This window comes from Triturus cristatus, chromosome 2_2 (assembly GCF_964204655.1).
Source record: "Triturus cristatus chromosome 2_2, aTriCri1.1, whole genome shotgun sequence".
Taxonomy (NCBI): domain Eukaryota; kingdom Metazoa; phylum Chordata; class Amphibia; order Caudata; family Salamandridae; genus Triturus; species Triturus cristatus.
The window spans coordinates 983,544,342-983,568,278 of record NC_140582.1 but is presented as its reverse complement, the minus strand read 5'-3'; positions in this window follow the sequence as shown (position 1 = coordinate 983,568,278).

The following is a 23,937-nucleotide window of genomic DNA, read 5'->3' as shown; positions in this document are numbered from 1 at the left end:
CATCCTCAGGTTTCCCGACGGTAGGTTTTCGTCGGGTGCCTGTTCCGACGTGAAGAAAGGACACCGATTACATGCATGGTGGCCTTTCGTCAAGTCTAACGAATGTAAACATCGGGGGGAGGTCGTTCCCTTATACACTAGCAGCTCGGTACGAGAATATACTCTTACCTGCCCAGAGCATCCAGGCCCGAGGCTCGATCGTGCGCGAACGGGCGCAAACGGGCTTTCCTCTGGCGCTCCTCCGGCGCTCATCAGGCGCTCCCGCTGCGCGTTACCGCTGCGCGTCCTCATGGCCCGGTTATGAAGGCTCTCCTTCCAAGCGTCAGAGCGCTAGAGCGCTACAACAAATGGGCCCGACAAACGGCGCTTCCTCCCTAGATCCTCACCAATGATGGCGTCCTAAGTGACCCGTCAAAGCTGTCAAAGCTTCCCCCTATGAGCTCTTTCTGCTTTATCCCCCCTCCCTCCCGTGACCCTTAGCTCGTCTGTAGCTCCCTGATGCTTTTGGCCCATCCCCATTCCACACTCCTTCTATATGTAAGATTTGCCAGGAGGCCTGTGATAGAGCGCTTTCAGCACTCTATTTCATATGGGTGCATTATAGTCATAGTTGCCATGCACCTAAGTACATCGTTTGCAGTGTTTTATGATCATGAACATGTATTCAGTAGATTCATTTACTCATTCATTGTAGTGCAATGTTATAATATGATTATGTGTGTATCATCATGCCTGCATATATAGAGAGCAGGACCGTTTCTAATCAAATAATGTAATTGTTTGTTGTTTAAGTTGCCCGACTTCTTAGGCCCAAGACTGTACTTGTGTTTGCACCTCTTGGCTTCTCGAGAAATAAATAATGAAATGCATGTTGTTTTCAAGAAATAGCAGTGTTCTCATCCTACTGCAGGTATTGGAATGCCAACTCGTTACTTTCAGATTGGAGAAGATACAAGGAATGCTTTGAAGACAGTTGGAAGCGAGAAGGGAGGATATCTATCGTGTCTGGCTGGTCCGGGAATCAAGGTCACCACGCCGAACAAAGAGGTCTTAATTAAAGAGCGTGAACCTCCCCAGATAGAAAAGGTTGCAATGGAAAATTTTACCAGGATAAAACTAAGAATCGAATTCTATATTGTATGATGCGCAGGGACAGAGACCCTAGACTTCTGCTAGCTTATGGAGAGAAGGGAGCATCTTAGAACGCGCTCCTAGCCTTAAGCACCTTAACCCATTTGACGTGAGTAGTTCTCAGAAGGTGACACCGTTGGGAATAGATGGAAGGGTATTAGATAGCATTTTCTCTTAGTATAGTGTAGGAACAGATTCGTTTTATTTCAAATGAAAAAGGATCTAGATTCTGTTTCTATGTTGAGCTGTATCCTGATCCTCAAATTTACCATTTTATTCTTGTTATGCCGAATTACTTAAATTCGTAGAATCGGCTCTTTATTGATTTTCTTATATCTCTATGTGATAATTGTCGGACTTGGCCCTGTTGGCAGGTTCACCCCGAAACTTTTTGCGCACTCCTAGCCTTTTTCTGTAACCTGGTGTTGGTGATTTTAGGCCTCTGAGCACTTTAGCACTGGGGTCCAGTGTAAAGTGTACAGTGTGGGTGCTCACTGTGTATGTGTGGTGAGATGCGCCTGTCTTCCGATAGGAATGCATGGGGGATATGTGCTTTGGATCCTGATTCCTGCGGGGCGTGCTGCCCTAGCGCCCTGTGAGCGCTTTGCTTTATTTTTTAGAGCACCTGGCTCTTTTCTGCTATGGGGAGCGCTGTGCTCCTTTACCTTTTGTGTTTCCAGAGGAGCGTGGGCGGTGCAGCACGGCGCTGCCCGTCCCTTTAGAGGGAATCCCCCACCGAAGGGATTCCCCCGTGATGGCTGCCGAGCGGGAGCCCACCCCGCTCAGTGATCGTGCTTTCGTGGGTGCCCACCACGCTTGGATGCCGCGTTTGCTTGTATTTTGATTGCGGGTGCCCAGCCTGCTTTTTAGTGCCTTTTGGTAGCGGGAGCCCACCCCGCTTTGTATTTTTAATTGCGAGGGAGCCTACCCCTCATTGCCTGCCAAGTGAGGATCACTGCCGCCGGCTAGGGAACCTCGGGGACATCTCCGCAACGTCACAGGCAGCGCCGCGCTGGGATTGGAGCCAGCGCGGGACTTTGCCTAGCAACAAGAGGGCTCGCTGTCAGAGGGAAGCCCGCGTGTGCCGGGCGGAAGCTTGGTTGCATGCTGAGGAGGATGGGAGCCTACCCTGCCTCCCCGAGTGCCGATGGAAAAGTCCTGGGTCCCAGGAGGGGGCCCGTGTGAAGGGAGAAGTGGCATCCGAGGCAGCTGATGCAAGCGCGGGGCTCCCATGAGTAAGTGAAGCCCCGCGTGTGAAGAGAGTCCTGCCGCAATAAGAAGCAGAGCCGGTGAGTGGGGCTCCATGGTGGTTACGACTCTTTGTGTTGCGTGCTCCCCCGGAAGTCCTGGTTCGTTGGGTAATTGTCTGACCAAAGGGTTAAGCCCCGAGGTTGGGGAGGCCAGGTTCAGGTTTAGCCTGACCTGGAGGGAAGGGCATCTGTAATCAGTGTCCTGACCGGTTTGTCTTCCAGGAGTACCGTTCTAAGGTGGGAGGGTACAGAACTCTGGAAGGGGGTGCAGAGGGAGGGCGTCCTCACCTCTGACCCCGGTGCAACCTGAGGGTTCAGACCCTAGGTTGGGAGGCTTGTAAACTTCGTGGTCGAGGGGGAATCCCTGCCAAAGAGATCAGCTGAATAGACTTAGGAAAAGTGCCGCCATTGATGTGTGTCTGGGGGCTGACCTATAGTTTGTTGTTTCTTCTGAGGTAGAGGACTAAGGGATTTTGCTGTGTGCTATGTCCCCCCAGCTTGAAGAGGAAATGTGCTGTGTGCTTTGTTTTTTCCGAAGACAAGAGTCTCCAGATCCCAGGTGGAAGACCAGTTGATGGAGAGAGGTCCTGAACTGGTGATTGAGTGGTGTTCTGGTGGGTGATTTCCTTGGAGGGTATGGAACCCCAGAAGTAGAGGTAGAGTGCGGCACTCTTGCCCGTGACCTTTGGTCAGCCTGAGGGTGCGGACCCTAGGTTGAAGAATCAGTGGTAGTTTGCGACTACACTGAGAGGGAGAGTGGAGAATGACTATTGTGTGCCAGGGGTTACTGCTCCCCACTCTGTGGATTAGCAAGGACCTGTGACATCTGGATTGCCTAGGGCCTGGTCCTGACTGTGGACAACTAGGGAGTACCAGTGGGGTATCCTAGTTGGGCCGGAGAGTTCTTTTTCAGAGGGAACCACGTGGGTTCAGAGTGGCGTAGAACCGGAGGGTGTCCCTGCCGTTGCGGGCCCGCGTCTGTGTTCTATCGCCCAAAGCAGAGAAGCCCATCAAGGGAGTGATTGGTCTGCCCTGTGTTTTGGCTGGAAGGGGGTTGTGTTGGACTTGGCCCTTTTGGCAGGTTCACCCCGAAACTTTTTGCTCTCTCCTAGCCTTTTTCTGTAACCTGGTGTTGGTGATTTTAGGCCTCTGAGCACTTTAGCACTGGGGTCCAGTGTAAAGTGCGGGCGCTCTCTGTGTATGTGTGGTGAGATGGGCCTGCCCTCCCATAGGAATGCATGGGGGATATGTGTGTCCCTGGTAGTTCCTGGTGTGAGAGGAGTGCAGGGTCGAGTTTGGTATATGCAAACTCGTGAGAATAAATGTTGCGCAATGGTGTGCGCAGATTTATTGTGACTAGTGGAGAAGTGCCACTTCTAGAAGTTGGCCTTTCTGTGTACTGTGTGTCTGCCTGCCTGATGTGGAGTGCATGTCTGGCTTGTGATTGACAGGAGCGGAGAGGGCTGGGGAATTCCAGGATCCAGGGTGAGTCTGCCCGGTGGTGAATGGAGAGATCTGCATGTAGATGGGAGGGAGGAGTTGCACCTGGGACCTGAATAGGGCTGTGCCTTCCCTCCACAATGCTGGCTCCACCACCTGTGGTGGCTGCCGAGCAGGAGCCCACCCCGCTCAGGATGCTGCGTTTGATTGTATTTTGATTGCGGGTGCCCACCCCGCATTTTGGTGCCTTTTGGTAGCGGGAGCCCAACCCACTTTGTATTTTGAATTGCGAGGGAGCCTACCCCTCATTGCCTTCCGAGTGAGGTTCACTGCCGCCGGCAAGGGAACCTCGGGGACATCCCTGTGATGTCACAGGCAGAGCCGTGCTGGGATTGGAGCCAGCGCGGGACGTTGCCTAGCAACAGGAGGGAAGCCTGCGTGTGCCAGGCAGAAGCTTGGTTGCGTGCTGAGGAGGACGGGAGGTTACCCCACCTCCCCGAGTGCCAATGGAAAAGTCCTGGGTCCCAGGAGGGGGCCCGTGTGAAGGGAGAAGTGGCGTCCGAGGCCGCTGATGCAAGCACGGGGCTCCCATCAGTAAGGGAAGCCCCGCGTGTGATGAGAGTCCCACCGCATGAAGAAGCAGAGCCAGTGAGTGGGGCTCCATGGTGGTTACGACTCTGTTTTGGTGCCATTGGAGGCACAGAGTCTGAGCGGCCCCGTCTGACAGTGGGCTGCTCCAACGTGTGCCATGTTTAGTTTTCGAACCCAGGTACTCCAACATGGGGCATGTTTTGTTTAAAGCGGCAGTGCGCTCCCACGCTTTCTGGCAGTTTCTGTAATGGCCAAGAAAGCCCCAGGGGGCCAGAGTTCAATGGGGCAAGTTTTTTTGGGCGCATATTTGTGAAGGCGAGCCTGTGTGCTCCAACGTGGGCCATCTTTGTTTAAAGGCCCCAGGGGGGTCCTAAGGGCCAGTGGAGCCCATACTTTTACTTAGTTCTGGCCATGATTGTTTTAGAGCCCCGTGTGGCTCCAACGTTGGCACATTGCATTAAAGAGCACAGTGGTGCCAGGCCTCATTTTGGTTTTTACAGCTGCCCAGCAAGTAGTGGGCAGCTGCACCGTTTAGGCACACGGTTCTTTGGGGGGCATGTTTTGAGTAAGGAGTGAGATGCACTCCTTTGCTCCATACTTTTCCAGCTGCCCAGCAAGTAGTGGGCAGCTGCTACGTTTAGGTTTGCGCAGTGGCACACCTTGACTTTCGCTGCATTGGCAGCGCACCCTGACTCTGTGGACATAGGGCATTTGAGCCCCCTTTGTGAGATGGCCAGTTGGCCAGGGGGACTGGGCGGTAAATAGGGCGTCAGGCGCTAATGTGATTTTGGTGCTAGGAAATGTAATTTATGTAGTATGTTTTACGCACCCTGTGTTTTACCTTTAAATGTGGTCTTTTATGATTATGAGGTTGGTTCACATGTTATGGCTTATGCTAGTGAGATTTATTTCCTAATGTAGTTATACATAGGAGGTTAGGGTCTAATGCGTTTAGACCTCTGAGAGAATTACTTAATGTGTTTATGCTGGTGAGGTAGGCTCAGAATGTAATTTGCGCCAGATGTGATGCTGTGCATAATGCAGTTTATGTTACAGGCCGATGCTAAGTATAGTGATTAACAGTGGTTGCTGGTTGTACGTTTATGATCTGTTTTACTAAGTTCGCTTTGTGATGGTTCTGACAGTGGTCCATGTGGCCCTGTCATGTGTACATAATCCCTTGTAAATATTGCCCAGTGCCAGTTGGCACAGTGTATATTGTGTGATTACTATTCTAATGTGTTATGAGAATACAAAGGCTATTTATTTATATAACCTTGTATGGAGTTCCTTTTGTAGTGTGCCTGGGATGTTTTTGCTGTGTGCGTGCGCAAATGCTTTACACATTGCCACCGGGATAAGCCTGACTGCTCCTACCAAGCTAACAAGTGGGTGAGCAGGGGTTATATTTGGCGTGTAACTCCCTTGCCCTGACTAGAGTGGTGGTTTCTGCCTGGCTTTTGCGCAAGCCTTAGCCAACCAGAAATCCCATTTCTAACATTAATCTTATGATGTGTATACATGTTATTAGTCTTGGCCTTATAATAAATTGACAAACCTAAAGTTGGAGTCTGTGGTACTTTCAGGTATAATATTCTCATCGTGTTATGAAGTGTTTTTTTCCTCCACCACTGTTTAATAGGTAACTAAAAGATACTGAGCGCTACTAGTAGGGAGGAAGACAGGGGTGCAATTTAGCGTAATCATATGGTAACAGAGGATGGTTTACCTCTAAATAGCGAGGGGAAAGGAGAAATATAGGGCAGAGGAGGAAGAATCGAGGTCTGGATGCAGCAGGTGGGACTTCGAAGAAGGGTGGCGGAAACTGGCGGACGTTGACGGTGCGACAGAACTAGAAGGGCGGCATGAGTATGAAAGGTCTTGTGAAGAATGTTAGATTGCAGTGTGTTTTATGTGTATGATGTTTTGAGGAGTTGGGATGCATGTTGAGTGGTTATTGGCACTGGTTTGAACACGTGCGAATCAGGTAATTTGGTGAACGGGCTTAAGAGAAGTCCAAGATCCCGGGATAGAATTGTAATGTAATGGTCTGAGTAAACTGTGGGAGTCGTGAAGCGCTATCGACTGTTCACTTGTGTCAGGGAACTTTGCGTGAGTGCAGGAGTAACTTGTTGTGAGACACCCCAGGTACCAGGATTGGATCGCAGTGAGTAAGTGACCAACGCAGGTTGGAGGTCATAGCAGATGCGTTTTCTTGTGTGAGTTTTCTATCGATCTTTTAGTGGACTGACAATTACTTGTTGTTGTAACTGTAAGTTATTGTGACTGTGGTAGGACTGGTTACTTGGTTAATAACTTTGGGTTATACAGTTACTCGTAGAAGTGAATGTGTGAGCGAGTGTACAAAGTGGAATTGTAAAGGCGGGTGAGCTGCTGCAAGGAGTGAGCAGTGACATCAGGGTGCGCTGCGCTGGGATTGTTTGGTTGGGGTAACGCCGCGCTGGGATTAGTTGCTTTTCATTCGTAGTCGAATATTGTATTGTGGGTTGCAAATCGATCACTTTTCACGATGCGTTGCTTTCGGGTGTTGAGAGATTTGTGTAGAGGTGATAGAGGGGTTGTGACTCGGGTTGGAGAAGAAGCTCCACCGGAGGATACCCCTGCACATTATATGGCAACGAATGTGGGTTTGCATACGATTGTTTGGCTTCAGAACTGGCATAAAATGACAGAAAAGGAAGGGGAATTGGCTTTCCCTCATTATGGGTCATTTCGTATGGAGGTGTTGTACCAGCTGAGGGGGGTGATGGCTGCCCTTAAACCTCCACCTCGACCCATACAATTTGAGGCTTTAGACGCTTGGATGAGAGCTGCATTAGCAAAGAAATGAGAGACATCACAGGGACAAATGAGGAGGGCAATGAAGGCATATCAAGATGCCAGATGGGATGCACAACTGAAACGATGGAGAGTAGATACGATGGAAGGAGAGCGCTTGTATCCCTTTCTAATGTTGGCAGGCGAGTCAGAGGGAAAGAGTAAGAAAGATGAGGATAGCGATACAGACAATAGTTTTCTGGATAGGCTTTTACCCGAACGACCCCCACCTTGTGACTCCAAGACAGAGAGGTCACAACCACTAGAGGAGACGGTAGGAGCAGGGCCGATGGGATTGGAAGAACAGTCAACCGGAGTCAGAAGACAAAAAGCCATGGTACCGATTGCAGGAGGGTCAGTGGGAATGAGATATCCCAATTATGAACCAGCCCAACCTGCAGGGAATATGCAGTTACCAGACGCTCTGTCAGTGCCCGTAACCATCAGGTCAGTAGTCCCCATATATACTCCTGAAGAGAGACATCATGACAGTCAACAGTACACAGGTGACAGGGAAGAAACAATATCTGGGGGAAGTCTTACACAAACGGGAGCAGGTTTAGGACAGGTACCCGTGGCTTATAGTACTCCATTGCCTGCTATTACAGATCCATTACGAATGGACAATGGGTCAGAAAGGAGACCAACAGGAGCCTTGGCGAATTCTAGGTCAGACCTCCGAATGTGGGTTCAACCAGCGAGAGAGTCAATGTTGCCAAGAGAGGAAATAACGAGGAAGGAATCTTCTAGGATACTGTCTGGGCTGCAAGGTGTGTGCCCAGGTAATCACTGGAGGAGTAGGGATAAAGAAGATCATTTAGCAGCAAAGAGGGAAGGAGAAACAATACATCGGAGAACACAAAGTTGTGACAGAGAAGACGTAGACAGGGAAAGAAATCAGAAGAGGTCACAGAGTGAAATAAAAGCACCAATGTTGAATGTAGTACAATTGAAGGTGGAAATAGATGAAGTGGTTGAAGGGAATTTGCCTTTGGAAAGAATTGAGACATATGACCCAAATGAATTGTTATTTGTAGCCAAAGACATTACACGAAAGGCAAAGTGGGCTTATGATGCCCTATGACAGTTTGCACGAAAGTACGACCTTGATTTGACGAAGACCAAGATGATGCTGGGTTCTTGCAGATTAAATTACACAGACAAGGAGCTATAGGAAAAGCGAACTGTTGGATTGAAAGCCCAGATTAGAGAACTGGTACTAGGCATGCGAGCTTGGAAAGCACTAGACAGATGGGAAGAGAGGTGGGCCAAAAAGAAAAGTGCTGAGACCGGAATAGGCACCCCCTCACCTCAGGGGAGAGGTCTGGAAGCAACTGGTAATTTCCCTTTGAGAGAAGTGCAGAATGGAGGGTATGTACATGTGCCATGGAGCAGAGGTGGTTTGGCTGCTTTTACAAATGATTTTCCTCGGCTGAGGGAAAAACCTGCAGAATGGTACAAGCAGATAAATCGGTTTGTCAAGATCTCGAAGGTGTTGTGGATCGATTTGAACACTTTGTTTGATATAGTGGTCCCGGCAGATTTGTGGGCTGCATGTAAAATTGCTATTGAGTGGCCAACAGCAGAGCCACCTAGAGATTCTGCAACGCATGGTCCTTCACCTGATGTCATGAGAAAATATGAGCAAATAATTACTTAGTTGCAGTCTAAGGCAGCGCCGCAGATTGTTGATTGGCTTAAAATCGATCCTACGACCCAAGAGCCTAACGAATCAGTGCATGATTACTGCAAACGCTTATTAGTGGCTTTCAAACAGCATAGTGGATTGGATACTATTGATCGGAAGGATATGGGACAGTTTGTCTCCAAGTTTGTGTTGGGTTTGAAATCTGATATTAGTCTGATGATACAACATCACCTGAAATGTTGGCAGAATAAGTCGGTGGATGAAAAACTGCAGCACGCTAAATACTGTAGCGATCAAGTAGAATCAGCACAAAAGAAAATGCAAGATAAGGTGATGTTGGCTCAGTTAAGAAGTGCAGACTACATACAGGGGGTTGGAGGAGGAATGGGTCGAGGCAGAGGAAGTGGCCAAGGTATGGTTCAGCAAATGGCAACCCAACCAGGTCAGGGACGAGGAAGAGGTACAGAGATGAGTACAAGTGAGTGGGTGTCTCAACAGAAAAAGATGACTGCCTGTCATTATTGTCACAAGACCGGACATTGGAAGCGCGAGTGTCATTTGAATCCTGCTAATCAGATTCAATATGAGGAAGAGGGACACATGAGCGAGACTCTACAGACAGTGACTAGACCTTGGTCCATGTACGGAGGTTGCGAGCCACAAGTATCAGGTGCCACAGCCTCCCAGAATACCGTCCAATCAGACACATCAACAGATGCTGCATTTTGAAATACGAGACAGATACAATCAATCTCAGGGCCTCCTAGAGTACCAGAGGGAGATGCGGGAAGAATGCCCTCTCGATACCATCTTGGAGGTAGATCAGAGTGGGCCATTCGTGAATGCAGATGTGAACGGATATCCTGTCACCTTTATATTTGATACTGGAGCTGCGTGGGAGAAGTTGGCCTGGTATATGCTGTCCACTAGTTATAGTGGGCACCCTGTACTAGTCCAAACAACCCCTTATTGGTTATAGGTTGAAGACAACCTTTATTGAATGCTATCCTAGTGGTAGCTATGGAGAGCAGCCTTAAGGCTAAGTCTTGCAGGAATGTAAAGCAGCTTGTTTTACCAGTCTATAATCTCTTGAGTTACAAAATGAAAGATATCCACACCAGGCATATATATAAAATATATGCATTTATTACTAAACACACCCTCCTAGTCACTAGAGGTCAAAACACATAAGGTACACTTCAATAATCACAGTAAAATAGCACAAATGCACGTCAGGTCCTAGGGGTGAGCCAAACCGTATACTAAAAGGACCATGACTTAACTAAACACAAGGCCTAGAGCCTGTAGAATCGCTGGGACCCCGAGGAACCACCCAAGGTAGTGACACAGGGGACCCACGGGGGCCGTGTGCAGTGTGTGAACACAGCCGCGAGCTCCCGTTAGCTTCTATGGGGAAAGTCACAGTTAGATTTTTAAAGATTAGGGACACTTAGAATTGAGCCAGGACCAAACCCTTTTGGACGCAGGAAGTTCTAGGGATAGCACCCACGGGAGCACCGGAGTACTCGTGTTACCTAACCCAGGGAAGCCAGGTGCATAGGTGTCTTTTGGTGTCGGGTCGCGTCGTCGATTTCAATGGGAGCTGGCGAAGAAGTGCTGCTGCCGTGAAGATGTGAAGTGTCCAAAGAGATCCAAGCCTGGATCGAAGATGAGAAGAACTTGAAAGCAGAGGGGACAGAGTCTGGGTCACTAGCCAGTGACCAGGAAGGCAATAGGCAGATGCCCACTGATGTCGGGTGATTTCAGGTGAAGAAGGTGAAGCTTGACTCTTCAGCCACGAAGACCAGGGGAGCTGGATTCAAGCTGTCCCAAAAAGGATGTCGAGTGCTGCAGCATCGGTGCCCGGATTGGACACAACAAACCTTGGCAACAGCAACCCACGCAGAAACGAGAAAGATGCTTCGGTGCAGACCAGCAAGGTCTGAGGGACTCATCACTTGGTTGGTAGTCAGGGCACATCTGGTGCAACCAGGGAAGTCCAAGGAAATACAAAGTTACCCCCTCAGGGACCCACCAGTCAACAGACCAGGGATCGCAAAGGGACCTCGAGACAAAACACAAAATGGAGGCCCACGGGTGACTCGGAATGACCAGGCTGACAATCTTCAGTGGATATAGGGCTCGAGGTGGGGGCTACAAGTTAGCCCAAGCACGACTTTAAGAGATGTCGACAAGTTAATACACTTGCAGAAATGCACGGTGACCAGGAGTTCCAGTTCCACGCTACTCACGAGAGCTGCGGGTCTCAGCTTTGCTGGGGACTCGGGTCGGCCTGTGAGATGTCTGGAAATCCTCTTCCTGGGCTGCAAATAATTCAGAGTCCGGCAGGAGCTTCGGAAATGCAGACCAGCAAATTGCTTTGTTGGTGCCTGCCAAGCAGGGGAGTCACTCCTTGACCCCAAGTGAGATTTCTTTGAATAGAACGGGGTGCACCGTTCCAAAAAGTCAAAAGTCAAATAATTATAGATAAATAACTTCTTTATTTTAGCTTTAAAGATTCCATCTGATGTAAAATTGTCCAGCCAAAGCGTTTCATTCCCCCATAAGGAACTTCATCAGGGCTTCTGTTTTTCCAGATTAATTCACAGATTAGTTTGCAAAATATTCTTAGGGTAAAGTGTATTGCACCTCCACCTATAGATCCTGCAGCAGTTCACACGGCGCGCTCACTTCACAGCACTTTGGGATGAAAGTAACTCGCCTGTGAGATTTCTTCAGTTCTCTAGTCTTGAGTAGAGCGTCGAAGTTCCAGGATTCAGCTATAGAGTTTCATCCAGGGATATCTAAAGATCTGGTTACAGAGGGTCCTTAGTTATACCTAAGGAAGGGGTTCGACTAGCTCTGGGGACCCACCTATGGGAGAGTTTGGAAAGAGGGGTGGCTACACCCATATCCTTTGTCCAGTTTCACGCCAGAGCAGGGGCTGGAAGCCCCTGGACCGGTTTGAGCTGGACTATGCACAGGGACACCAAATATGCCCCCAGTACAGGACTTCAAAGCACTCAGAGAGTGCTCCCACCCAGCCCCAATACACACAAGCCTGTCTGGGAGGTGGTTACACCTCCCTGTGACAGGAAACCTATTGTCAAGGCCTCCCCTGCCGGAGTTTCGGTGAGCAGCAGGAGGCTAGACCTGTGTCTGTGGCTGCAGCATCCATTTTGTGATGCTAGGGCTCTGTTAAGTTTCTACTGGATAACCCAGTACTGTCATGTCTCTCCCTCTAGAAGGGTGAAATTCTAACCCCAGAACTAGTGGGGTGGGGGGGGTAGGATTCCAAAGCGTTTGACACCAAACACAACATGTTTCTGAGCAGCCATCCCAAAGTTAGCATTTACCGCGAGGTTATAATGCACTTAAGAGTATATGGTCCGGCTGCATTACAAACAGTATCAGAGAAGGGCCTCCGAACGCTGCAGAGGGGCCCTGCTCATGCAGGGGCACTCCCTCACATAAGAACCAAGCACTCTGCCTTCAGGATTGATAAGGCCTGCAATAGGAGTGACTTATAGGTTTATATGTGTGTGTATATACAGTGATATAAGAAACCTATATCACAGTAAGGGGTGAATGCACCACCTTACCCAGGCTGCAGTAGCAAACCTGTGGTGTCATTTTGGGTGGCTCTCCAGGGGTGGTATAATACATGCTTCAGCCCCTGGTAGGCCTCTGGGGAACCTATGCCCTGGGTACATAGTGTACCAAATACTAGAGACTCACAAGGGTACCTCAGTATCCAATCTATGGTGTACCTAAAGTACCTGCAATCAATTTAGAGAGCAAGCAGCTAGACTGGGGCCCTGAATAGCAGGCTCCCAGCCAGACTAAAGTAAAAAAACAGTGAAACACCAGCAAAAAGTGGGGTTATACATGTGAAGCAGATCCTACTCTCGTACACAACCCCCCGCAACGCAAGTACATTAAACTAACCTTGACCAGTTGAGTCTTCATGTTCTAAGTGGAAATATCTGGCGAGTCCATCTGCATTGGCATGGTTACTCCCAGGTCTATGTTCTACTGTATAGTCCATCCCCTGTAGGGAAATAGACCACCTGAGCACTTTGAGGTTTTTCACCCTTCATCTGTTTTAGCCATAAGAGGGGCTTATGGTCTGTCTGAACAATGAAGTGAGTACCAAACAAGTATGGCCTCAACATCTTCAGAGCCCAAACCAAAGCAAAGGCCTCTCTCTCAATGGCTGACCAACGTTTCTCTCTGGGGGACAACCTTCTGCTTATGAAAGCTACTGGTTGAACCTGACCTTCATCATTTAACTGTGACAGTACAGCCCCCACCCCCAACTCAGATGCATCTGTTTGGACAATGAACTTTTTGGAGTAGTCAGGACTTTGCAGAATGTGACCACTGCACATGGCCTGCTTCAGGTCATCAAATGCCTTTTGACAGCTAACTGTCCACTGAACCTTTTTGGGCATTTTCTTAGAGGTTAAGTCATTCAGGGGTGTCACTATTGATCCATACCCCTTGACAAATCTCCTATAGTACACAGTGAGGCCTAAGAAGGCTCTCACCTGAGTCTGGGTAGTGGGAGCAACCCAGTCCATTATGGTCTGGATTTTACTCTGCAATGGTTGAACCTGGCCTCCACCTACAAGGTGGCCCAGGTATACAACCTGACTCTGCCCTATCTGGCACTTAGTAGCCTTGATAGTTAAGCCTGCCTTTTGCAGGGCCTCCAAAACTTTCCACAGGTGGACCAGGTGATCCTCCCAGGTGGAGCTAAAGACAGCAATATCATCTAGATATGCTGCACTATAGTCTTCCAGGCCTGTAAGGACTTGATTCACCAACCTTTGGAAAGTGGCAGGTACATTCTTCGAACCAAAGGGCATTACCCCAAATTGATAGTGCCCACTAGGGGTAGAAAATGTTGTCTTTGGCTTTGCATCATCAGCTAGTCTGATCTGCCAGTAGCCAGATGTCAGGTCAAATGTGCTTAGAAACTTGGCTGAGGCCAAAGTATCTATTAGGGTATCTGCCCTGGGGATGGGATGGGCATCAGTCCTAGTGACTGCATTGAGACCCCTGTAATCCACATAAAACCTCATCTCTCTCTTGCCATCTTTGGCGTGAGGTTTAGGTACCAGGACTACTGGACTAGCCCAAGGACTATCTGAGGGTTCAATAACTCCCAAATCCAACATCTTTTGGACTTCTGTCGTCAAACAGTCCCTGACATGGTCAGGATGCCTGTAGATCTTATTCTTCACTGGCAGACTGTCCCCAGTGTCCACTTCATGAGTGCTCCAGGGGGTCTGACTTGGAGTCAGAGAAAACATATGTCTGTACTGACTGAGAAGTTGTCTGCAGTCAGTTTGCTGCTGGTCAGTGATGCTGCCTGCCAAGGCTACACCATCAACTGAGCCATCATCAGGGTTCTGAGAAAGCAGGTCAGGGAGTGGGTCACTCTCCTGTCCTTCATCAGTAGCCATGAGCAACCCCATGTCTGCTGTGTCAACATATGGTTTTAGTCTGTTGACATGAAGTACCCTGTGGGGACTCCTAGGGGTTCCAAGGTCTACCAAGTAGGTGACCTCCTCTTTCTGTTCAAAAATGGTACGGGGCCACTCCATTTGTCCTGGAGGGCTGCTGGGGCCACAGGCTCCAACACCCACACTTTCTGTCCCGGCTGGTAGACAGTCAGTACAGCCTTTTGGTCATGCCAGGCTTTTTGTAATTCCTGGCTAGCCTCAAGGTTTTTTGGGGGGAGGGGTTTATTGGTGCATGAATCTCAATGTTTACAAAATGACATTATAGTTTAGCATGTTCAATTAAGGAAAATGAATAAATTATATAGTTACAGATTCAATATTCATAAAGTTACATGTCTTTAAAGCCAATGAACTTAAAGCGGAAAATAAAGGAAGAGGAAAAAGGCGTTAAATTGAATCTGAAACATTTCTGTAATATGGTCTCATGCACATTTTTTAAAAAGTTTTCCACCCCCTCTCCCTCCCCGGGGTTGACCTTCTATCTAAATGTGATTTTGTGTTGGATAATCTTAGATATACTAGGGTGTATCTGAAATGTCATATTCCACTGCTTTTATCTCTCCAGCCATTTAGTCTGTGGTTCCCAGATTTTTAACCCTTTTAAACGAGATTGAGCCCCCCTTTTTCCGTATATTGCTTTTTCAAGGTTTTATTCGCAATTAGATGTGTTAACCACTGACAATATCCTGGAGGGGATGAATCTAACAAGGCTGATGTTTGGGTAAGGCGATATATTGCCATCCTTATAAAAATAAGTTGTTCTCCGGGCATCCCTTGAGTCTCCTGATCTACCCCTAGACAAATCAGGACTGATGAAAGGTTTATATCCCTTCTTGGGACGTCTTTAAAAAATTTCATGATTTCAGTATTTAGTGTAGTACAGGAAGCCAACATATGTTCTAAATCCGCCTGAAACAGTCAACATTGAGGGCATAAGGTCCCCTTCCCTGTTTCCCATTTAGCAATTCTTTTCAGCATATAATAGAGCAAGAAACAAGTTTTATAATACTGCGCCGGAAGTCGTGCTGGTATTAAAAGTTTCTGTGCTAATTCTGTGGAATATTGAAATAAGACCTCTGAAATATCGATTTCTGCTTTCCATTTGCAATCCCGCTGTTCCATATCATCAGTCATCAAGGAATTAAGCGAACTATATACCATTCCAATTGATTGATTATTCTGTCTTAGTTTATCTATAATGGAGTTATTTATGAATCCAATTGGGCCTCCACATTTCTTGCTGAAAAAATCACGTATTTGTAAATACTTCAAAAAAACCTTTCCAATCTAATTCGTATTGTGTCTTAAGGTTTTCAAAGGAGATTATATCAGAGAGAGAATAAAAATCTCCAAGCTTGAATCGGCCTTTGTCTATCCATCTCGTAATTGTAGGGTCTTTAAAGATTTCGGGCAGATTTAAGTTATTATTGATCGGGGTATAATAGTTCAGACGGCCCAATCCTAGCATCTTCCGGACTGCTTTCAAGGTTTTATATCCCTGCTGCCAGTGCCTTATATCGTAATTTTTTGTAATGAGAATCATTCAAGAATCTCCAGGCCCATCCCCAGGCCTTATTACCCATTATTAGTTCTTTAGGTGTGGAAGTGTCACTAGGGGAGTCTTCTAGTTGTTTATCGGAAAAAAGGGTGTGATTGTGTAAGAGAGTAGTTGCCCAATAGTAAAGTTTAATGTTTGGAAGAGCCAAACCACCCCTATCCTTTGGTAGAGAGAGGAACTTATATGCTCTTCTAGGTTTCCCATAAGACCAAATGAACCGGGAAAACATATCTTTTTAAACATTTGGAGTTAAATTCTAGTGGAATAGCTCCTATAAGATAGAGGATCTTAGGTAAAAAGAGCATTTTGATAATGTTACATCTCCCGATTATTGAAAGGTGCAGATTATGCAATCGCCTCAGTTCTGGTTTTATTTTATCAATCATGGAGTCGATGTTTGCATCAACTAGGTTTTCAATATTGGTGTTGATGTCTACCCCAAATATGTGGCGTTTTCTACCTGTCTCACGTCGTCAACCATGTTGACATTTTGGCAAAGAATCTGGGTTTTGGTTCGATTTAGAAAATATCCTGCCAAAAGGCCGAATCTCATTGCCTCTCGCTCTACCTCTACCATAGACTGTATTGGGTTAGATGTTACAAGAGCTATATCGTCGGCATATGCCAATACTTTTGTTTCCCAGCCTTGTGTGATTATCGGCCTAATCCTTTGATTGCGCTCCAAAGCGCGTAAGAAGGGGTCTATATATATGGCAAATAGTAGAGGTGAACTAGGGCATCCCTGGCGTGTGCCTCGAGTTATTTTAAAGGTGTTAGTAAGTGTACCATTTATAAATAATTTTGCAGTTGGTTGAAAATACAGCATCTTAAATGCCTGTATGAAATGTTGGCCTATCCCAACCCTCGACAAATACTCCCGAAGAAACGGCCAGGAAACTCTGTCGAAGGCTTTCTCAGCATCAATAAAATTAGTGCCATTGGATCTCTGGAGATTTGTGCTGCATCAAAGAGTGAGATGGTTCTTCTTATGTGATCTATAGTACCGCGTCCAGGGATGAACCCATGTTGCCTTGGTGATATCATTTTATGAATTATCCCTGCTAATCTGGTCGCTAGTATTTTGGAGTAGATTTTACTATCCGCATTTATTAATGTAAGTGGACGAAAAGAAGCAGGGTCTAGTGCTGATTTATGTTTTTTCAGAAAAACAATTATTTTTGCTTGCGACCATGATTCAGGTGGTCTTCCCCCTTGAAAACATGTACAAGCAAGGGAAAAATGACTTCTCTTACTTCTGTAGATTTTTTTTTATAGAGTCCTGCTGGGATACTATCTAAGACAGTTGCTTTGCCATTAGGGAGACTGTTAATACACAGCAGACCATCAACCCATTGAGGGGGCTCCTCAAGTTGGGCCTGATCGTCTGAAGATAGTTGGTCCGTTGGAAATTGGTTGAGATAAATCATAATATTGTTTGAGTGAAATTTGGTGGTTTCTTGATATAGATTTTGATTAAAGTTAAAAACTCATTGCGTATACCTTCTGGGTCTGTGATTATGGCCTGGGTGGTATCTTTCACTGCCGTAATAGTATTTTTTGTGGCTTTTTGTCTAACCCTGATCGCAAGATGGTGTCCAACTTGTTCACTACACTCAAACGCTTCTTTTCTCCAAGACTCCAGTCTATCTGCTGCCCTTTTGGCTATTACTTCTATAACTGATGATTTAGCTGAGATTATTTTAGCCAGTGCTTCTGTAGGATCCTTGCCATCTCTGTATACTGTAATTAAGTTTTCTTCTGCAACTGCCAATTGCATTTGTAAGATATTCAATAATTGGCGTTTTTCCCTATTGAGAGCTAGCGAAAAGCTCATTGTTTCTCCCCTTATTGCGGCATTGAAAGCGTCCCAGACCACTTCTATCTTGGTACTGCCAAGATTCGCCTCAATAAATTGGGGGATCCAATACCTCATCTGTTTGCAGTATTCGTCATTAGAAAGTAGAGAACAGTCAAAGGACCAACTGATTGTATCCCGATTAATCCTTATTTCCCCTCTTATTTCCAGAACCAAGGGATTGTGATCCGAAACGATTCGTGAAGTTTTCTATTGAGCACTTGTAAAGAATAGAGTGAGAGGTAAGGATATAATCTAATCAGACCGTTTTTTTGTGTGGGAAAGACTAAAAAGTATAACCTGGGTCTGTAGGGTAATATGATTGCCAGATATCCATCAATGCCTATTCCTGACTTAAAGTCCTCAAGGCCTTAAAGACCTTGGGTTTCCTACCTGTGTAATTCCTATTGGTGTTTGAGGATATACTTTGACTAGCCGGTATATTTATATTAAAATCGCCGCAGATGATGATAGGTAAAGACCACTCTGCCAATTCATTATTTAAATAATCAAAGATTGCAGGATCGTCAACAATACTGCCATACACCATGCATATCGTTATTATGTCACCATTCTCTCTACTACATTCGGTAATAACCCACCTCCCATTCTGATCTACTGATGTACGTGGGAATTGAAGTGAACCTTTAGCAGATAATAGTGCGACCCCCCGTTTCCTGACACTCTGTGACGTAGCTCCTATTACTGTAAATCCAAGTGTGCCTAAAAGGTGAGTCTGTGTCCTGTCTATATGTGTCTCCTGTAGGCATAGGATATCAGCTTTAAGTAATCTAAGGGCTACAGCGGTATTTCGACGCTTCCTTGGATCATTCAAGCCACATATATTTATTGTAGCTATGCGTAATTTACTAATTTCCTTACCTAAAGTTTAGCCCGTTCGATAAGACCCTGGACAAGATATAATGTAGTCTCCTAACTCCATAACAACATAAAGAAAAAGGGAAATTAAAGAAAAATCCACAACTAGAGCAGATGCTCTTGGAGTGAACACCTTCCCCCTCCCCCCCCTTCTTCCCCCCAACGAGACCCCCCGACACCTACCACTGAACCAGGATGTGGACATCTGAGAAGGTGGAGTGCTGAATCTCCCCTCTGGTCCGGCCCGTGCCCTAAACTGCACACTTTATCTATGTCTACTCATATTGTGATATCCCCAGTTCGAAACTTCATAGAAACTAAACATTAAGTATTGGGTCCATAGCAGTTCAAACTTTGGATCTGTCTCTGCTTATCCCTATAATTTCCTGCAAATATGCTTGAGCTTGAATTTCAGAAGTGAAGCTGCGAGTAACCCCAATAAAGATGATTTTTAAACATGCCGGATTCTGTAGGTATACCGTAGCTCCGATTTGCTGAAATGGTGTAAATAATTGTCTCAACCTCCATCGATGCTTGACTGTGGCATCGGCGAAGTCTGGCCTGGTGAAAAAGGTGACGCTGTTGTATTCCTTATTGCTTGTAGGTCTGGCTATGTGAAAGAGAGCTTGGCGTAAAAGAAAGTTTCCAAAGTACACTAAAATTGCACGGGGTATTGGTCTTGAGAAGTGGGTCGTTTCAAAGTGTCAACGGAAATTGGTGGGCGCGTTGTACTTCCTTATCCCAGTCCCAGGATTGCATCTCAGGAAATGCGCCTAGTGATACTATGTACACCCTGGGGTCATTCCCTTCCAGTCCCTCTGGGATCCCGAGAATGCGTAAGTTGTTGCGTCGCATTCTGTTCTCCTGTTCCTCGATCTTCCCCATTAGGTCTTTAACTATGGCATCATGCGCACCTCCCTGTACTTTCAATGAGGAGACATCTTTCTCTAGGTTCTCAGCTCGAACTTCAACAGATGACATTCTGTCTGCAATTTCAGTGCATGTTCGACCCACTTTTCTGATAGCGCCTTTCAATTTATGTGTTAGCCTATCGGCTTTTCCGATTGTCCTGCTTGACTTCTTGTTGGAAGCCCTTGATCAACTGTGAAACTTCCACAAGGGTGGGTTCTTCCATGTTTCTGGAGCTCCCGCTCGGGTTTGCAGTTGCAGAGAGGTTGTGACCTGACCTTACAGTGCAGTCTGATGGTGTCGCGAATTGAGAGGATGAGTAATCCCATCTGAGCTCGGGGTTGCTACCTTGATCCGTGGATTCCCCAGTTTTATAACCATTATGTTTATTTTTCCTTTTCTTTTCTTGCTTCTTTTTTTGTGCTGCCGTTTGCCTAAAGGCTTCGGAGCCAGTGCCATCATCACATTTATGCTTTCTTCCATTGGCTTCCCCATCACTTGATGTTGATATACCAGTTTCGTACATTTCAGATTCATCTGTGATTGGGTAAGGTCTTTCCAGGATGTCTGGGGGTTCGGGGGTTTCAGCGTTTTCTAGCTGATTATTTGTCGCATTAAATTCTGACCCTAAAGCTCCTGAGTCCGAGGGAGCATCTTTCAGCTGTATAGTTCCGACCTTATTTGCTAGCTTTCTGACCTGTGTCTGTGATTGTAGAAGGTAGGAGGGAGTGTACTGCTGGTGTGATACGGATCACTGGTGAAGAAGTAGTAGAGTTTTGAGTTACCCCTCAATCTGTTAAGAGTGGCTCTGGAACCGATACTTCTGTCTGGTCTCCAGATGCTGCCCCTTCTACAGATCTGTTACCATGTCTCCCCATCTCTACAGGGCTGAACATGTTGGAAATTAGCGATTGTGAATTGTGTGCTGTGTCCAAATGTTTTATGGGGTTAGATTGTAACTTTTTACTCTGCTTTGCTTTAACTTCAGCTATTCTCTGCTCATTTTGCACTTTATTTTTCAATCCCCGTGTTTCAGGGCGTATTTGTAGACTTTCTGATCTGCTAAACTGTGTGGGTTTATTTACAGGGGCCAATGCTTGATTACTTTTCACTTTCGATATTTTCCCCCCTCGCCCCGACATTCTTACTTGCTTCTCTTTGGTGTTGCTGGATAGCGGCAAACAAAGTATCCACTGTTGAGTCTTGAAGCGGTGGTTTTCTCGTTGTACTGAGCCCATTGCTGTGAGTCTGGAGTCTCCAGATCGCCGATAGTGTAGTGCAGCACGTTGTAGGGAGCAGCCGCAGGGCTACGTGAAGCGAGGATGCTAGAACCGCCAGTTTCCCTGCATGGGATGCAGCCATCAGCGTCCCAGCCGTCGAACGTGATGTCTTTTGCGAGCCGCGCCAATCCTGGCGTTGCCTCGAGGTCAGAATGGCAGTCATGCAGTTATGGAAGAAATCCTCCGGCAAGTATTGTTGTCCCCGATTCCCTTGGGGCAATTACCGTGACGTGGTGCAGTTTGAAGCCGTTTAGTTAAGAGTAGTTAGGGCCAGACGGTGTAGCTCTGCCGGGCTACTGCCGCTCAGGCGCCATCTTGCCTCCTATACAATGCATAAGGATTTGCCTCAAGGTTTTTGGTTGCCTTTTTCATGTACTCAGCCATCCTGGAGCGTAGACCAAGTACATAGTCCACTATGTCCTGTTTGGGGGGCTTGAGAGGTAACTCCCATCCTTCCTTAACCATTCACAATGGACACGGTGACCAAACAAAAGTTCAAAAGGGCTGTAGCAAACCCCCTTTTGAGGCACCTCACTGTATGCAAATTAAAGGCAGGGCAAGAGTATGTCCCATCTTCGCCTAATCTTTTCTGGGAGTCCTTTAATCATGCCCTTTAAAGTTTTGTTGAACCTTTCAACTAAACCATTGCATTGTGGGTGATAGGGAGTGGTGAACTTGTAGTTCACACGACACTCGACACTCCTTCCACATTGCAGTCAAGTAACTGAAGGGGCATATTTACAAGGTGTGGCACATCTCTGCCAATCAGCAGGGATGCGCAGAACACTTGCGACAGGCAAAACCACCCGTGCGCCAACACTGATGCGCCGCATTTACAATGCGGTGCGCGGTGGCGCACCGATGGGCAGATGCGTGTCGCATCTCCCGTCGTGAAGGCAGCGCATTGCTGGAGTTGTGTCGCAAGCACGACGCGGCTCCAGCAAGGCCCGGGGGCGCCCTATGCCTAACATGCTTGTTATATTCCAGGAAATCCATGACGCAGAATGTAGAAAAACTGTAGTTTAATAAGAGGATATAAAGGAATCATCCAGTCAGCAGGTACAGAGTAGTAGAAGTGGTACTCTGGAACTCTCAACCTCTACCTTCCAGAATACAGGAAATTCTACATACAATTTAAAGGTACAGATAACAATACACAGTGTTGGGGAAGAATACAACACATCTCTTCCCATAACAATTAGACATAGTCCCTCATTCTGCTGGGAGGCTTGGTCCTTCGACGGTCAGTTTTTATTCTTGAAAGAAATAGAGTCAAATTCTTTAGAAAAGTTGGATTTCTTAACAAACGGAGAAGGAGGCAAACAACATTTGGCTACACGCTTAACATTCCAAACTCTCCCATCTTGTGTCATGACAGAATTCAGATATACTTTGACAACTTTAATGGGAGATCCAAATTTAACATACCCTTTAATGTTGAAACCTGGTTTTCTCACCTTGACCCAATCACCAACAACAAATTAAGGTATTCTTACTTTCTTCCGTGCATCATAAGTTTCCTTCATTTTCTCTTGCTTTTGCTGGATTTTCAATTTCACTTGTTCCAAACTGTCTCTAACAAATGCCTTTGACATTTCCACCAAGGACACAACTTGGAGACTGGTTCTCTACCCCTAAGCAATTTGAAAGGACTCAAATCAGTTGTACTATGTGGAGTTATACGGTACGCCCACAACTTTTCCCTTAGAACAAGTTTCCAATCTCTCCCTGAGTTTTTCGCCATTTCAACACCATCCTTAAGCACTCTATTGAACCTCTCAAGCTGACCATTTCCTTGAGGTTCATATAGAGCCGTAGTATTATGCCTAATATTATGCAGTGCTAAAAAACCTTGCATCTCATACGACTTAAGTTGTACCCCATTGTCCGTTACAAGAACTTCTGGCACACCTTCCCTAGCAAATACTTCTCTAAAAAAATCAATGATGGTTGAAGTGGTGGCATGATGAACAAACTTAACTTCAGGCCACTTTGAATAATAATCAACGATTACCATAGCAAAACGAGAATCTTGAGGCAAAGAATGAAATGGCCCAGATATGTCAAAAGCAATCTTTTGCCAAGGAGAATCTGGCCAGGGAACAGGCTTAAGGGGAGCAGGAAAAGTTTTCAGCATTTTATCGCTATTGGCACATTGGAAACAATCTCTCACTGTTCTATCCACAGTCTTGTCCATGCCTGGCCACCAAAAACTAGACCTTATCAACCTTTTCATGGACGACATTCCAGGATGCCCCTCATGTGCAACTTTAAGGATAACATCCCGCATCCCTTTGTGGTAAATAATTTAATTACCGGGACTTAATTTGATACAGAAACATAATAAAAATAGCTCAGTAAATAAGAGGCAGAATCCGTGGTATTAGAGGTTCGGAATGGGCTTTATTCTAATGGACGATTTCGAAATCGTGGCCTCCAAGTTCCATCACCACGGAGGTTCAGGAAGTGAAGTACATACATTATTGATAATTATTCACTTTTATACAATAGGCATTACAGTGAAGTAAATGCAAGAGGCGTAACAATTGATAGCAAAGATAACATTTCACATGCGTAGCTGAAAGAGGCGTAATTGGGTGTAACAAGGAAAACGTCATTGGTTATGATGTCACATATGGGTGGACCTATGAAATAATTTCGCAATGTCAGCAGAAATATTTGGCAGAGGTGCGCGCGCAGCAGCATGACGTGTGATTGATGTGCGACTAGGGGGTGAAGGGGACTTGACATTTAGCTCTACATGTGGCGACAGAAGTCTGGAGGGTCAAGTCAACCTAATCCCAAATCATATCTAACATCCTATGTTTAAAGAACTATGTTATCCAGAAGAGAGGTCTCTTAGAGTAGAATCTTATTCTATACTGACTATACTGACTGTTAGTGCGTGTACAAGCGTCTAAGTGTCTACACTAGATGCGAGGGCAGGAATCTTCCATAGTAACAGGGCTATGAATTACTTGCATGAAGACAGAGAAGCCGGGCCTTTGCTCGGTAGCTGGCAGGATG